The sequence below is a fragment of the Podarcis vaucheri genome (genome assembly GCF_965113315.1).
Source record: "Podarcis vaucheri genome assembly, chromosome: 7".
NCBI classification, from domain to species: domain Eukaryota; kingdom Metazoa; phylum Chordata; class Lepidosauria; order Squamata; family Lacertidae; genus Podarcis; species Podarcis vaucheri.
In genome coordinates this window covers 90,663,370-90,679,775 of record NC_138765.1, presented here as the reverse complement: position 1 = coordinate 90,679,775, position 16,406 = coordinate 90,663,370, and the positions used below count along the sequence as shown (strand labels likewise).

The 16,406-nt window shown below is 46.8% G+C and overlaps 2 long non-coding RNA genes across 2 annotated transcripts; both read right to left on the bottom strand.

The window, feature by feature from the left end:
• Positions 1 to 8,465: 8,465 nt before the first annotated feature.
• LOC309538263 lies at positions 8,466 to 9,199 on the bottom strand. The gene is made up of 2 exons (XR_014222150.1): positions 8,875 to 9,199; positions 8,466 to 8,719 (listed from the first exon to the last, which is right to left on the bottom strand). It is a non-coding gene; the product is annotated as an uncharacterized lncRNA (long non-coding RNA).
• Positions 9,200 to 9,398: 199 nt separating this feature from the next.
• Positions 9,399 to 16,022, bottom strand: LOC309536494. The gene is made up of 5 exons (XR_014221523.1): positions 15,835 to 16,022; positions 15,449 to 15,614; positions 14,117 to 14,210; positions 11,630 to 11,759; positions 9,399 to 10,137 (listed from the first exon to the last, which is right to left on the bottom strand). It is a non-coding gene; the product is annotated as an uncharacterized lncRNA (long non-coding RNA).
• Between the last annotated feature and the right edge of the window lie 384 nt (positions 16,023 to 16,406).

Sequence of the window (16,406 nt, the reverse complement as noted above, 5' to 3'; positions counted from 1 at the left end):
TTTTAAAAAGGGGGAAAGAGAGGACCCAAATAATTATCGCCCAGTCAGTCTGACATCAATACCAGGGAAGATTCTGGAGCAGATCATTAAGCAAACCGTCTGTGAGCACCTAGAAAGGAATGCTGTGATCACCAATAGTCAGCATGGATTTCTGAAAAAATAGTCATGTCAGACTAACCTGATCTCGTTTTTTGACAGAATTACAAGCCTGGTAGATGAAAGGAACACAGTGGATGTAGCCTACCTTGATTTGAGCAAGGCATTTGACAAGGTGCCCCATGATATTCTTGTAAAGAAGCTGGTAAAATGCGGTCTTGACTATGCTACCACTCAGTGGATTTGTAACTGGCTGACTGACCGAACCCAAAGGGTGCTCATCAATGGTTCCTCTTCATCCTGGAGAAGAGTGACTAGTGGGGTGCCACAGGGTTCTGTCTTGGGCCCGGTCTTATTCAACATCTTTATCAACAACTTGGATGATGGACTCAAGGGCACCCTGATCAAATTTGCAGATGACACCAAACTGGGAGGGGTGGCTAACACCCCAGAGGACAGGATCACACTTCAAAACGACCTTGACAGATTAGAGAACTGGGCCAAAACAAACAAGATGAACTTTAACAGGGAGAAATGTAAAGTATTGCACTTGGGCAAAAAAAATGGGAGGCACAAATACAAGATGGGTGACACCTGGCTTGCGATGACTTCCGGTTCAGCCCGACTCCAGCGCAGGCGGGGATTTCTTCCTTGCGGAGGATCCTGAGCTTTCCGGAGAAAATAGGGGTTCCACAGGGCGCAGTGGTCCCCTGAAAAGTGTCTGGTGGGTGTCCAGACACACAGGTTCCCGCAGAGCCTAAACGCAGACCTCTCGGCTGTCAGGTAACTCCGTTTTTTCGGAGCGAAGAGCACGGCGGGGGGAGAAGCGGGCAGAGGGAAACCATGGCTGTCTCCGGAAAAAGCGAAGCCCCGTGCCTGTAGGAGAAGGCTGGATTCTCAAAGAAAAGGAAACTCAAGCCTAATAAAGAGAGAAACAGCTTGGATACTATTAAAGGAAAGGCTGGGTAAAAAAGAAGTCGAAAAAGAGCACAATCCTTACCTGGAATCATTTTGAACGCAAGGAATAGGCAAAGCAGAGAGAAATGTGAGTGACGCTAGCGGACAAAGTTCTTCTCTCCTTTCTAATTCCCTTTGTTTGTATGGGAAGATATTAAGTAACTAACAAAAAGAGGAATTTAGAGGGAGAGCAAAGAGATAATTTTTTGCTACTTTTGGCTTCTTCTTAGCCCTCCCGGTGACGGGGGAAGGAGGTGAAACTTAGTTTCATTTAGGAAGCTCTGCACAACGGAGGTCTCCATTTCGTGAAAGTTGGGTCTCCATTACAAACGCTTTGAAGTACCAGCGGAAGGAGGAGAGGAAGAGGATATCACCTTTGCTAAGTCCTCCGAATATTTCAGCCAAGTTTAATAACTTTATAAAAGCCTCTATTTGTTGGTGGCAAAACTAAAGAAGAAGCGGTGGGCAAAAATTAAAAGAGAAGTTGAACAAACTCTCATTTCTTTCCTCCTTTCTTTCGCTCTTTCCTTCTTCTCTGCCACTCCTCCGTTAGTTGGCTACTAGACCCCTGGTGGACAGGGGAGAAACTACAATTGATTCCTTCTTCTCTTTCTTTTTTCTTTTTATTTTTCTTGACGATTTGGAATAAGGGCAATATACATGGATCAAAGGGCAAAACTGTTAGTAAATAATGTGACAACAGAAGAAATTAAAATATCAAAGGGTACAAGACAGGGCTGCCCGCTCTCGCCACTGCTGTTCATCATGGTGCTGGAGATTCTTCTGAATTCAATTAGAGAAAATAAAAAGATAAAGGGGGTGACAGTAGGCCGCAATGAATATAAAGTTAGAGCCTTTGCGGACGATTTGGTTATAATGGTGGAGGAACCGACGGATAATGCAACTGAGGTGATAGAGGAAATTGAAAAATTTGGTGAGGTGGCCGGTTTTATGTTAAATAGGGGGAAGACAAAGATCTTAACAAAAAATATGGACCAAACAATGCGAGAGATATTACAACAACAAATAGGTATCGAAATTGTCAGGAAGGTGAAATACTTGGGCATATGGATAACAACTAAAAATATTGACCTATTTCAAAATAATTACAGATGACACCAAACTGGGAGGGGTGGCTAACACCCCAGAGGACAGGATCACACTTCAAAACGACCTTGACAGATTAGAGAACTGGGCCAAAACAAACAAGATGAACTTTAACAGGGAGAAATGTAAAGTATTGCACTTGGGCAAAAAAAATGGGAGGCACAAATACAAGATGGGTGACACCTGGCTTGAGAGCAGTACATGTGAAAAGGATCTAGGAGTCTTGGTTGACCACAAACTTGACATGAGCCAACAGTGTGACGCGGCAGCTAAAAAAGCCAATGCAATTCTGGGCTGCATCAATAGGAGTATAGCATCTAGATCAAGGGAAGTAATAGTGTCACTGTATTCTGCTCTGGTCAGACCTCACCTGGAGTACTGTGTCCAGTTCTGGGCACCACAGTTCAAGAAGGACACTGACAAACTGGAACGTGTCCAGAGGAGGGCAACCAAAATGGTCAAAGGCCTGGAAACGATGCCTTATGAGGAACAGCTAAGGGAGCTGGGCATGTTTAGCCTGGAGAAGAGGAGGTTAAGGGGTGATATGATAGCCATGTTCAAATATATAAAAGGATGTCATATAGAGGAGGGAGAAAGGTTGTTTTCTGCTGCTCCAGAGAAGCGGACACGGAGCAATGGATCCAAACTACAAGAAAGAAGACTCCACCTAAACATTAGGAAGAACTTCCTGACAGTAAGAGCTGTTCGACAGTGGAATTTGCTGCCAAGGAGTGTGGTGGAGTCTCCTACTTTGGAGGTCTTTAAGCAGAGGCTTGACAACCATATGTCAGGAGTGCTCTGATGGTGTTTCCTGCTTGGCAGGGGGTTGGACTCGATGGCCCTTGTGGTCTCTTCCAACTCTATGATTCTATGATTCTATGGAGAACATAGGAGGAGAGTGTTGTTTTCATTTGAGAAAACTGCAAATAGGTCTTAAATTTTGGGGAATGTAAACCTTCTGGAATGCAGCACAGTCCGATTCAGAGGGGAACCCCCTTCACTTTTGGCAGCTTCTGACTCTCCCAATTGGCTCACTTCAGTTTGGGAATCTTCCAAAGAGAATGAATACCCCTTGTAAATGGCTTACTCTTTTTTTTGAAGGAGCACACAGGAATTATGACTTTGACTAGACATCAGCCACCTTGAGCAACACAATCTCCAGAAAATTTTCTGGGCAGTATGAGTTAAACATTGGCTAAACATGAGTTAAACAAGAACAAGGAAAATCCCTGGTTCTTGTTCTTCCAGAATATTTGGTAGACCTCTGCACAATGCAGAGATTACAGTGTCATTAGCAAGATGAGAAACTGAAGACCCAGGGACACAATTTTGGTGCCATAAATGTACCACATATAATGAGAAGTGGAATGCTCACCTTACATATGGCAACAGGGCCAAGATTACTAATGAGTAATCCCCGCAGGTGTCACGTAACAAAGGAGTTCCCCTGAATTCGTCAACACTTGTTGATGGAGTAGGATTACAGACTGGTACACACTTAGGACATTTACATAGATTAATTAACTCTTCACATGCTAATTGCTGATACACAGAGGTAGGTATACACATTCCAATATCCATGGATCTCAAAGTCTGACACACAGTCTTTACACATAAACACTAATTAAACCCTTGCATAGCCTCCTTTCTAAGACACATTGAAGCTGTCTTATAACATTTTCCAGTTATAACAAAGAAGTTCTAATTAAATCCTGATATTTACTATACAGTGGTACCTCAGTTTCCGAACTTCTCTGTTAACAGACATTTTGGTTTTTGAATGCCGTAAACCCAGAAATAAATGCTTCAGTTTTCGAACACGCCTCGGAAGTCGAACATGCCACGTGACTTCCGCCGAGTGCAAGATCCCGAGGCCTAGCTGTCGGCTATTGTGTTTTCGGTTTTCAAATGTTTCAGTACTCGAAGGTCTTCTGGAATGGATTACATTCGAAAACCAAGGTACTACTGTACCTAAACATTTAGCACCACAGATCTATTACAGTATTCAAGATGGTTGGTGCTTGTAAAAAAGCCTCACATGCTCCTAAATCTGCCGCTTGCAAGGGTGGATAGAGTAAGGTTACCAGATTTTTTCAAAGAATCAAGGGAAACTTTTTTTTAAAAAAAGAGAGAAAATATATTTTTAAAAAGTTATTTAAAAATTAAGATATCCATGTTAGCACAAAACTGGAAAATGGAGGTAATACCTACTATAAGTGACTGGCAAGTCAAGATGATAAACTATGCTGAGCTAGCTAAAATAACAGGAAGATTAAGGGATCAGGACAAACAAAAATTTCATGACAACTGGAATAAATATTTGACGTATATAAGAACTAATTGTAGAACTTTGACAACACTGGCGGGACTGGAATAACTCTAACAGCGAACGGCTAATAAGTAAAGGAGAGAAAATATGTGATTCCAGAATTTATTTGATACTTACCAAAGGAGTGGATGGAAGTCTAAGGCTCAGTGGAGCTTAAAACAGCTATGTAATATATGTATGATTCATGGACTGGATATGACACATGTAATTTATGTATTATATTTTGTATTTGTTTATATGTATATATAATGATAAACCAATAAAAATTCATTTTGGGGGAAAAATAAAATATTAAGATATCTTCTCTTCTGTGGTCTCCTCTGTCATGCGACCTTACTCTGGAGTGCTAGCTGCCGTGGAGTAGGCTCGGGTCGGACCTGGGCTTGGCCACGTGTCCTTGCCCTTCCGGTGCTCTCCTACCTTTCCTCCTGAGAGGCAGCAGTGGCGCGGCAAGGTCGGGGCTCCTCTCTTTTTTCTCCTTCCTCTTTCTCTCTCTTCCTTCTCCTTCTCTGCTCCTCCTTCTCCCTGCGTCGGCTCCAGGGTTTTCCTGGCACCAGAGCTCCACTGGGCAGTTGGCCACACACTCTTGCACCTGGCTTGATTTGGGTCACAGGGGGGGTGTCAGCGGTCCCCCCACTTGATGTGCCAGGCACCCCCAGTTCCCCCTTGGCAGTGGCGGCCGCAGCAGCAGTCTGCCAGCCTGGTAGTGCAGTTGGCTCTGGCTGGCTTCAGGAGCTACTTGCTGCCATGGTGCCCGCCATTTTGCCTCGCTGGAAGTCCCCATATGATGTGTCTTGTGCCGTTGAATTAATCACACAACATTCATTCCCTACTAATAAATCTACAACACTTAAAATATAAATCCAGGGAGATTAAATGAAATCCGGGGACATTCTGGGGACAGATTTTGTCCGGGGACAGATTTGTATATCTGGGGACTGTCCCCGGGAAATGGGGACGTCTGGTAACCATAGCATAGAGCCTTGTGGGCAGAATAGAGGACTGTCCTCAGTAAACTGACCAGCCTACCTAGGCCATTAAGTAACCAGCAATCTCCCTAACATGTGGAAGACGAAATTGAGGCTTAGGAAAATGAGAACCTGAGGGGAAATGAAATGGACAGATGTGCCCTCTGGTGCTGAGCTGCAGACCTTCCCCCCAAAGGAGGTGCTCTATCAGTGAGCGATGGACCCCACCAGGACCCCTCCCATGTACCTGCATGGCATGCGTGAGCAACCTCAGACAGTGTGTGTCTTGTACATGTCATTGCACTGTATCTCAGCCGCTTCTTATTTCTGAAACTTCTGCTTTTCCGAGAGAATGAGAAATCACCTGTTATGATCTTGCAAATTCTTATTACAGTCATACCTCGGGTTGAAGTAGTTTTGGGTTGAGCATTTTCGGGTTGCGCTCCGCAGTGACCCGGAAGTAACAGAATAGGTTACTTCCGGGTTGTGCTACTCGCGCATGCACAGATGCTCAAAATGACGTCATGTGCGGAAGCGGTGAATCACGACCCGCGCACGCGCAGACGCGGGTTGCATTCTGCTCTGGATGCGAACGGGGCTCTGGAACGGATCCCGTTCGCATCCAGAGGTACCACTGTATTTGAAGCCTTCAGAAGCTTAAGTGACAATGGTGATGCCATAATACGAAACTGATTTCCATTCTCAGGAAACTGGCCATCACCCCTGCTGAGACTATTCCAGGGGTCTGCAACCTTTAAGACAAAAAGAGCCACTTGGACCCGTTTCCGAAGGAAAAAAACTGGGAGCCACAAACATGCGTGCCGCTGCTCTCCGATCTGACAGCGGGCGGGAAGGTGACGTCGGGACGGTGCGTGACTAACGCGTGCACCGCCCCCATGTGACGTCATAGCCAGTACAGCGCCCGCCACAGTGGGGAGTGTCGGGGCGCACAATGCGCCTCCTCCCCTCGCTAGTATCCGCCCCGGAGCCGCGGCAAAGGTGTAAAAGAGCCACATGTGGCTCTGGAGCCGCGGGTTGCTGACCCCTGGACTATTCTATGCATGCAGGAATGGCTTCTCTCTCTCTCTCTTTCAGGTAAGTGAAGGGGTTGAGAGAAGGGCACCATCAGTTGGCAGCGGAGGCCTCTGTAGGCATCTTCTTTATTGGCCTCTGCATCCACTAATAAGAATGATATCACAGGAATCTCAACTAAAGCACCCAAGACAGATGGCCATCCAACCTCTGCCCTTCATTTGGCTTTTCCTCCTTTTATAAATGTAGATTCCTTGCTGCCATTACCATAGAACACTCCTTTTCTTTAGGAGCCATTTCTCACCATGAAGACTTTCCATCTGCACAGCAAAACTAGAAAGTCAACTAATGCTTTTGTGTTTCAGGAAGGCCAGATATCCAAATCTTTAATCTGTTCTCTATGGAAATGCTGTGAAGATTGTTGTGACGATGCAACTATATTTGGTCTTGCCAAAATGGGCTTCAGAAACATTCCCTGTCCTCTCTGACTCCCAGTCCATCCGTTCTAGTCAAGGATCTGGCACCAACACCCCTCCTTGAAAAGCCAGATTTTAGAAAGGGGGTTGTGCAAATTCACTTTGTTTGGCAACACTTTCCTCAGGGTAGAATTCCTGTTGTCCCAGGGCAGTGTTTGGAAGGCTACCAAAAACAACACAGATTATCGTCTTTCATGATCCTAATCCCAGTTTTAAACACTGCCTCTCAGTTTTGTTCACTACAGTGTGGAGCCAGTGTGGTGTAGTGGTTAAGAGCGGTAGTCACGTAATCTGGGAAACCGGGTTCGTGTCTCCGCTCCTCCACATGCAGCTGCTGGGTGACCTTGGGCCAGTCACACTTCTGTGAAGTCTCTCAGCCCCACTCACCTCACAGAGTGTTTGTTGTGGGGGAGGAAGGGAAAGGAGAATGTTAGCCGCTTTGAGACTCCTGAAGGGGAGTGAAAGGCGGGATATCAAATCCAAACTCTTCTTCTTCTTCTTCTTCTTCTTCTTCTTCTTCTTCTTCTTCTTCTACAGCTCTACAACATTTGCAGATGCGTTTGCATTTACAATGCATTTCCTGTCTAACCAGGAAGGCAAGCAGTGGAGGATTCTCCACTACAGGGGTCAGCAACCTAAGGCCCATGGGCCAGAGGCGGCCCACAGAGGTCGTTTGACCAGCCCCCGAGCCGTCCCCAAACTGAGTCGCTTGCTTGCACGCTGCACTAAACTGGCACAGCGCGATGCAGGGACTCACTTCCGCAGTGCTGAAAATTGCGGGCACACGTGCTCACACACACAAAATCCAGCCCATGGAGGGATCTCTGTGGGACCAATCCGGCCCAGGCAAGATAAATCTTGCTGCCCCCTGCTAAACTACATCTACAGCAGAAGGAGAGAGGGAGAGAGAGAAAGAGAAAGAGAGAGGAGGAGGTGTATATATATTATTCCCTTTTCACTGCACCAGTTCCTTGGTTCATCCAGTCTGGATTGGGCTCCTGCCCAGGAAATGGACACAACTTGTATGCAGTTGATCCATCACCTGACCTGCCCCATTTTGCAGCAGCTGTTGCCAGGGGTTGCATGCACTCTTCCACACTTTTGGCAGATTGGCACCTCTTTGAAGGTGCCCCCTCCCCTGCTGGCACAGCCCAGGGGATCCCAGTGAAGGGGAGGAGCAGCTGCACTGAATCCTAACCCCTGAAAGCACTGGGTTGGGTATTAGGATGGGGAGGGGAGGATTGCTCTGCCCTTCATATGCCACTATTTCTAACTGCTTCTTCATCCTGAAGCATGCAATCTGGATATTTTGAAAGACAAGGATATGGATTAATGGATAAATGTAATGAATTAAAATCCACAAATTATTGTGTGCAACTAAAATATGTTTGGTGTGACTCTTGATTATTCATGGAATAAACAGCATGGAAAATAGCTGCAGTGATGAAACTATCAAATGACAGTAACATTTTAAAGAAAAGATATCAATGGAGAGCAGTGTGAAGATTAGCTTTTATTCGTTCACTATAGAAATGAGAAACATAACAGCATCCAGACAGTCCCTTTATTTTCTTTGCTTCTTTTCCAATGTCCTACTGTATAGCTCTGTGAGGGGGGGGGACTACAGTTCCCAGGATTCTTGGGGGGGGCAGCTGTGTGCATTGAATGTGCTTTAACTATAGGGTGGGGATTTGCTTTCATTCTCCTGCTACAGCTGAAACAACAGAGCAAGTTTGGCTTTTACCTGACTTCCCCTCCTCCCAGTGGCGTAGCGTGGGTTGTCAGCACCCGGGGCAAGGCAAGTAATTTGCGCCCCCTAACCTGTGGATTTGCGCCCCCTAACCCTAACCCCCAGATGTTGCGCCCGGTGCGGCCGGCCCCCCCTGCACCCCCCACGCTATGCCACTGCCTCCTCCATATTTATTGCTAACTACAACACAGATTGGAGGTTGTGAAGGCTGCCTTGAATTACAAATCAAGTTGTTTTATTCCGGTAGCAAAGAAACAGGAGGGCATCGGGCATGAGGGTAGGCCACAGAGGAATGTGCTCTTCTGCACAGAGAGCTGTGAAACCAGGTCCAACTCTCTTCACTTCCACCACAAGGAACAGAGGGGACTTACTTCAAAGTAAACATGCAAAGGAACTTGCTGTAGGTATCCTAACATGTCCCTGCCAGTTTTTCCTAGTCAGACTACTGTAGTTGAAAATGTTTCCAAGATGTTCTTCTGTGATAAAGTCTCCGCTCCTCCACATGCAGCTGCTGGGTGACCTTGGGCCAGTCACACTTCTGTGAAGTCTCCCAGCCCCACTCACCTCACAGAGTGTTTGTTGTGGGGGAGGAAGGGAAAGGAGAATGTTAGCCGCTTTGAGACTCCTGAAGGGGAGTGAAAGGCGGGATATCAAATCCAAACTCTTCTTCTTCTTCTTCTTCTTCTTCTTCATATCTGGTAACCAATGGTGTCAGTGTTCCTTAGGTGGTGGTGGTGGTGGGTCTGCAGGCCTGGGGGATCCAGGCAACCCTGGAGGCCTCGCTATCCATCCCATGTCAGGATCTCCCCGAATCCTGTCTCCTTCTCAGGCCACACCCTCTCTGGCCCTGCTCTGCCCCCTCCTCAAATGCTTTGATCTGCAAGAATGTGATTCTGAACCGTATTGTTCAGAGAGATATGTGGGGAAGATGGGGGAGACACCCTAGATTTGTGGAACTGGAATGTAGCCTGTGGTACAAAGGTCAGGTTCACATCTATTGCTGCACCAACTTTGTCCCTCTGCCCCCCCCCACTGGCCCTGTGTGGAGGGGATGTGGCTCTTGGGTTGAAAGCCATCCCCACAACTGAAGATCACTTATGTTCTCTACTGGGAGTGAGAATCTGCTGCTGTTGTTTTAGCATTTAGCAAGCATTAAGTTAATATGAAATTCAAGCCGGTCCCTTGTTTCGCTGTTCGGCAGGTGAGACACATGGAAGGTGAGGCTTAAAACAGTCCCCAAAGTGGGTCTGTCCAGAGGCCACCTCAAAAGAGAGTGAACTCCCAGGGAGGACACTGCCAGGACCCTCTGGAAATTAATAGGCACACAGCGTTGTGGGGTCATCAAGCTTATATAACTTATACTGGCACGTTTCTGGATCAATCACTGCTTTGCATCCTACAACATCTAGAATGCCACCATATCTGAAAAGAAAAAGAAAAAAAACTATTTTTAAATCATTTATGGACCACCTTTTCATAAAGATACTTAATAAGGATTTACAACAGGGTGAAGAATCCTTTTCAAGTTGAGGGCTGCATTCCCCAATGGGCAACTTGGGGAGGGGCACAAGTTAGTGGTGGCTAAAGTGCGCAGAGCAAAGGGTGGGGCTCTTTCTTTTGTATCACAGGCTATGTTCCAGCCAGGCAGAAGCCAGAACTTTTCTCTTTCCAGACAACAAAGTCCCATTTCAGAGAGGCAACATCACTTGAAAGGAGTACAGGACATGACCAGGATGAGCCTTGCCAGGGTCCTGAGGGTAAGAAAGAGAGAACTGCAGGGTCACATTTGACCCCCAATCTTAAAGTTCCCCATCCCTGTCTATCAAGAGAGTTTGGGGAGTGCTCCTGGATTCGGCAATGCTCCTGCATGCCTGGGTGGCTGGTGTGCCCAGGAGCATTTTGCCCACCTGCAGCTGATGTACCACCTGCATTCATTCCTGTATCACCTCATCATCTCCTGGCTCAATGACTACAACATGCTTTCCCTGGAGCTGCCCTGGGAGAATGTTCAGAAACTGCAGCTTTGGACAAAAGGCAACAGTTGCTTTGCTTTCTGGTGTACTGTATGTCTTTAAGACCATGTTATACTGGTCTTACATCAGTTGCATTGGCTTCCAGTTTGTTTCTGGTTCCAATTCATAGTGTTGGCGGTCAACTACACAGTCCCAACTAGCTTAGGGCTAGGGACTATCCTGCAATGGTGAGGCAAAGTGACTCTGCACTGTGCTCAGACCCCTCTTTGTACTTTCTGGAGCAGAGCTGAGCACTAAAAGAGGTTGTGGGGTTCTCCAGGGAGGGCCAGCCTACCTGGGCCCCCGCCTGAAACCCTGCAAAGCCAGTGCCAGTCACAGCAGACAGTGCTGAGCCCTGTAAATGGACCGATGGTCTGACTCTGTATAAGGCAGCTTCCTATGATGCTGAGGGTATCAGGGCTTGTTGTTTCTTTTTTGAGGAATACTAAGGAAGGAACTGTTTGGATCCATATGCAGAATTATCGTCAGAGCTGGGCATGTGCTACCCTCTCAAATGATGGCAGAAATCTCCACCCGCCTACAGAGGCTACAAGCTCTCCTTCCAACTGCTCTTTGCCCTGCCTGGTGGAGGCTGGTCCATTAGGGCAAATGCCCTGACCCACCCACCTCAGTCTGACCAAACCTGCCTGCCTACTTGCAAATCAGTCCAGGGGTGGCACTGCCTTGGCAGCTTCCTCCTCCTTCGTCTCAGCAAAACTCAGCAGGAAGCAACATGGAGGCAAAGCTAAAATTAGCTGGTTCTGGAGCTACCTACTGTTGATCTCCCACTTCTAAAGGCCCTGCCCTATGTGCAGCGGGAGAGAGGGGCTGCTGCTTCCACTCCTAATACCCTACTTTCAAAAGGGTGAATGAATCCAATCCCACTCAGGGTTTTTGCCTACCTGGCACAGCATTCCATTCCTCCTTCCTTGCATTCACATCGCATGCACTCAGCTGTATTCCAGGCAGTTCCCAATGGATGCTGGCTCCCGTCATATATATCCGTACACTCACTTGGACGCAGGAGTTCACCTGGGGTGGGGGAGAAGAAATCCCACCAATCTCCTTGGCAATAGCATCAATCTCCAAGTATCAATGAAACCCAGGAAATGTAATTACCCAGGAAATGTACGGTAATTGCACACTTTGCACAAAGTCAAACCTTTTCCCCCTTTCAGATGCACCCCACTAAACACCTGATAGGCAAAAGGGAATCAGGTTGTGGGGTTCTAAACACAGCGTATACACTTCCTTGCTATGTGATGCAATGATTTACTAGCTATTTTTTATATATAACATGCTCTCAGTGTCGGGGATCCCCTGGACACCAGGGAATTTTAAGGCAAGGGAAATGGGTTTCATGAAAGAAGGCTTATGTCACCAGGAATCTACATAATAGCTCTCACATTCCCAGGCTTAACCTGTGAAACAGATACTGCCATGGAATGCATGAAGGACACTTGCTAGAGAAATAAGACAAGCTTCTTTGTTTGAAAAGGAAACAAGAAAGAAACTTTCCGCTGCTTCCTTTATGGAGCTGTTGTTGCTTTTTTATCATGTTAGCATCAAACAGGGAAACCAGACACAAGATAACTGTATTCAAAATGATGCCTGTTGCACAAATATCTCACATGCTCCTTTGTTTGCCCCATGTGAGGGAGCATGGAGCCTCATGAGGAGAATCCTCAGGCCTCCGTGGGGCTGAGATATGCAGTTGTATTCACAGAGCCATGTTTCTAAGATGATGTGAGCATGTGCAAATGGCAGTGGCCTCAGACACAGGCAATCCTGCCAGGGCCACTGAGCATCTGAACCAGGCCATAGTCACAAAGAGACATGGGGATAATATATGGCACCTTAAAGAATTGTGCAGGGGGGACCTCATCCATCTCCCACTCTTGCCTAACTGGTCAAGGTTCCACCAAGCCCCTCCACCTACCAGCAGGCAATGGAATGACCAAAATAAAGTGATCTATGGGGGAAAAGTGAGACTTGGAGATAGGAACTCCTACTGATGTCCATTGGATTTTTTTCAAGAGAGAGATGAGAGCAAAGCAAATACTCCAAATAAAATAAATAACTGAAAGGTAGGAGTAGGTAAGCTTTTCACTTTTTAAAAAAATGATGAGAATAGCACCTGCATATCATTTTATTTAATTTTTTTATTTTGTTTATATCTCATCCTTTCTCCAAAAGGACCCCAGCAAGCAATAAAATGATTAATACGTCTGCGGACATGTTGATCTCAGTTTCTACAAATGCTAAAAACTTGCACGCTCTCTCTCTCTAAATAAATAAATAAAATGAACTCTGCAGATTGAAGAGCCAGAGGGGCCCTGGCCCTGGGCGCAGGTTTCTGAAGGGGTGTGAAGCAGGTGCCCCAGTGCAGGCCCCCCAGCATGCCATGGCTGTTGCGCCCTTCTTGTGCCGCCCTCCCTCGATCCGAGCTTTGCAAGGCTGCTCAGGGAGGGGGTGCGGGGACGCGGCAACCATGCGCCCTTCAATCCCAGCCTTGTGTGAGCCTCACAAGGTTCGGAGCTGGGGAGGGGGGTGCAACAGCCATGCCACTTGGGGCTGGTGTCACTCTGGCGGGGGCTGGGTGGGCTTCATTTGTCCTTCACCCCTCGCTCCCCCCCCATGCCTGCACTGGGTGGCGTGGAGTGCTGTTCAGAGGGACACTGCCTCTGACCTTGGCACATTCAAGGGCATCTCTTTATCAACAGGAAACCATCTAACACAGGGGTAGGAAACCTAAGGCCCAGGGGCTGGATGCGGCCCAATTGCCTTCTCACTCCGGCCTGTGGACGGTCCAGGAACCAGCATCTTTTTACATGAGTAGAATGTGTCCTTTTATTTGAAATGAATCTCTGGGTTATTTGTGGGGCATAGGAATTTGTTCATATTTTTTTTCAAAATACAGTCCGGCCCACCACATGGTCTGAGGGACGATGGACCGGCCCACGGCTGAAAAAGTTTGCTGACCCCTGATCTAACAGTTTGCTCCTCTAAAGATATATCAATGAGTGGCCACTAATGGATCACAAAAAAGAGGAAAGACATTACTAACAGAGGGCACAGATTTGCACAAACTTTGCACCTGCTATTGTGTATGTATAGGTGCAATGTATATGTATGGCTAACTGGTTGGCTTCCTAGGTGCTCATTGTTGGTGAGCAACTTCAGGGCCCCTGCTCTAATTTTTCTTTGAACTGATCTTGGACCAGCCATTGCTTCCAAAAGAGGGCTTCTTCATCTAGAGAACTGCCCCTGACCCCCTCCAGATAGAGGACTGTCTTTAGTAAACTGACCACCCCACATGGGCCCTTAAGGACCACTGGCCAGCAATCTCCCTAACAAAAGGAACAGGTAGTCACCCACTGTAGCCTTACCATTTCTAACCCTTATTTTCTGCACTTCTTGGAAGCAGAATCCACAGCAGGAAGCCAGGCTGAAACAGAGGACAGTCAGGCTGAGGAGATCTTTCTGAAAAACAAGCACAAGGAGGAGGAACTTCAGCTCCATTGAGGTGCACAAAAAGGCATCGCACTCAGTGGCAGGGGCAGACTTTAGGAATATGGCGCCCGGAGCGAGGACAAAATTTGGCGCCCCAAAGATTCATTTGGCATCCTTCTGCCTCCTGCCTTCCATTCAGTGCATGCTCTCAAGTGCGATATGTCATAGCTGCAGCAACTCAATAACCCAGGGTTTAACTTTGAGTAGGTACCCGTATAAATATAGGTTTTATTATTAATACGTTTCACCCGCTCAGCTTGGAGACCTGGGTGGGGGAACTGCCTACACCAGCCTCATTCTGGCACTGTCAGTGAGCTACCCAAGAAACAGGAGTTGAGCTATACTGTGTTTGTGTGTCTTTTTTTCAGCGTCAAAGACAGTTTGGGATAATTGGCTAGAGCAGAGGTTTTCAACCTTTTTGAGTCCACAGCTCCCTTGATCAACTACATTATTTCTGCGGACTCCTGTGGGGCTCAGGAGCCCAGTTGTGTCACCTCTTGCCTGCAGAGCCGGTAGCCCCTCACCCCTCCCTTGTGGAGGGTTCCCTCAGCCTCCTCTCTTCTTCCCCCTCCTTGGGAGTCCTCTGGGCAGCCGCAGCTGCTGCCCCAGGTCTCTGAACTGCCCCCACTCCGGCCCTCAAACTGGGCCTCTGCAAACTTGTGTTGAGGCTAATACTGAGAGACTGAGCATTTTTAAAAAATGGCACAGAATTGCCACTCCAAAATACCCAGAATCTGTGTTGGGTGTATTTGTGACTCCCCTCCCAAGAAAAAATGAATTCTGCACTCAGAAATGTTATGCTAGTTAACTTGATTTGTAAAGGTTTTCAGAAGCCTACTTCTAAAATCTAGTTTTTATTAAAAACCCAAACCAATCCTCTGCAAAGTTCCAAAGAAACCACCAGGAAACCATGAAAGGTCTGCAGGCACAGGATGAATGCAGGGCAGACAGTAGATGGTCCAAAGGTCAAAGAGGACAGAGAAACGTTCAAGCACCTTATCCTTTCGCTGCTGATCCGTGTAAATCTGCCTTTCCACTGCAACTTTTCCAGCATTTTACAAGATCCAATTGTAAGAAACTGTTGTATACACTAACACATAAAACCATAATTTGTTGTAAGGTGCTCAGAGTGGCTGGGACAATCCAGATGGGTGGCATATTATTATTATTATTATTATTATTATTATTATTATTACAATTCTGCTTACCATCCTGGCTTTTCGATGCACAAATCCTTCCAGCTAAGACACAGCTGCTTCTCCAAGGGCTGTTCCTTGCAAGTGACTCCAGGGAATCTGCCTCCCAAATGTATGCAGATATGGGGCCAGAGATGAAGCTGAGGAGATGCCTCCTTCATGTTGCAGTTCTGGTGTACTAATGTGTCAAAAAAAAAAAGTTAACGAGAAGAAAATATTCGCTTCAGACTTTAGTTTGTGTTCATTTTGAAGAATGGCAACAGAAGCCTCTTCAGGAATATTTGAAACAGAGCTTTGAGCAACAGTCTTTAAAACTCCTCCAGCTTATTTATGGGCAGAGAAAGTGGGATTTCATTGAATTTCTCCAGGGAGAGGAGGAAATGTCCAGCATGTCTTACCATTAGCAGAAGTAGGATCACAGCTTCTTTGTTTTTCCTTCCTACGGTTTGCAGCAGTGGCAACTCTGATGGAAGCCTGGGCATCCTTCTGCATCATCCCAAAGGGTGGGAGAAGTGTTGAGGCCATTTCACTTCCCCTGCTTGGGCTGCCTTTTGAAAAAGTGGGAGACCTGAAAGGTGTCATTCCCATTTGCCTTCTCTTTGCTTTGCTGCTTAACAAAAAGGAGCAGGAGACATTCTCTTGTAGGCAGGGGCTTTTGAAAAGCAGGGAGGGGTGCCAGGGCTGGTTTGCCACATCCTGGCCAGGCAGCTGCTCTAGCCATACAGGAGTTTTTGGAAAGGGGTGTATATGTCATGCTCACTGCTCTAATTGTTCACTGCCACATGCAGGAGTGACAAGCGGCTACTTTCCTTTTTTTTTTAAAAAAAGTGTTTGTTTGGATGTAGAAGAGTGCAGGAATTGCCTGTTGCTTGTGTTGCTGTGTGCCAGCCTTAAAGGGCTCAGGATCACAATACCAAGGACTGACTCTCTCCTACTGGTCAGGGGCTGGACTAAGGAGGAATGGTGGGGA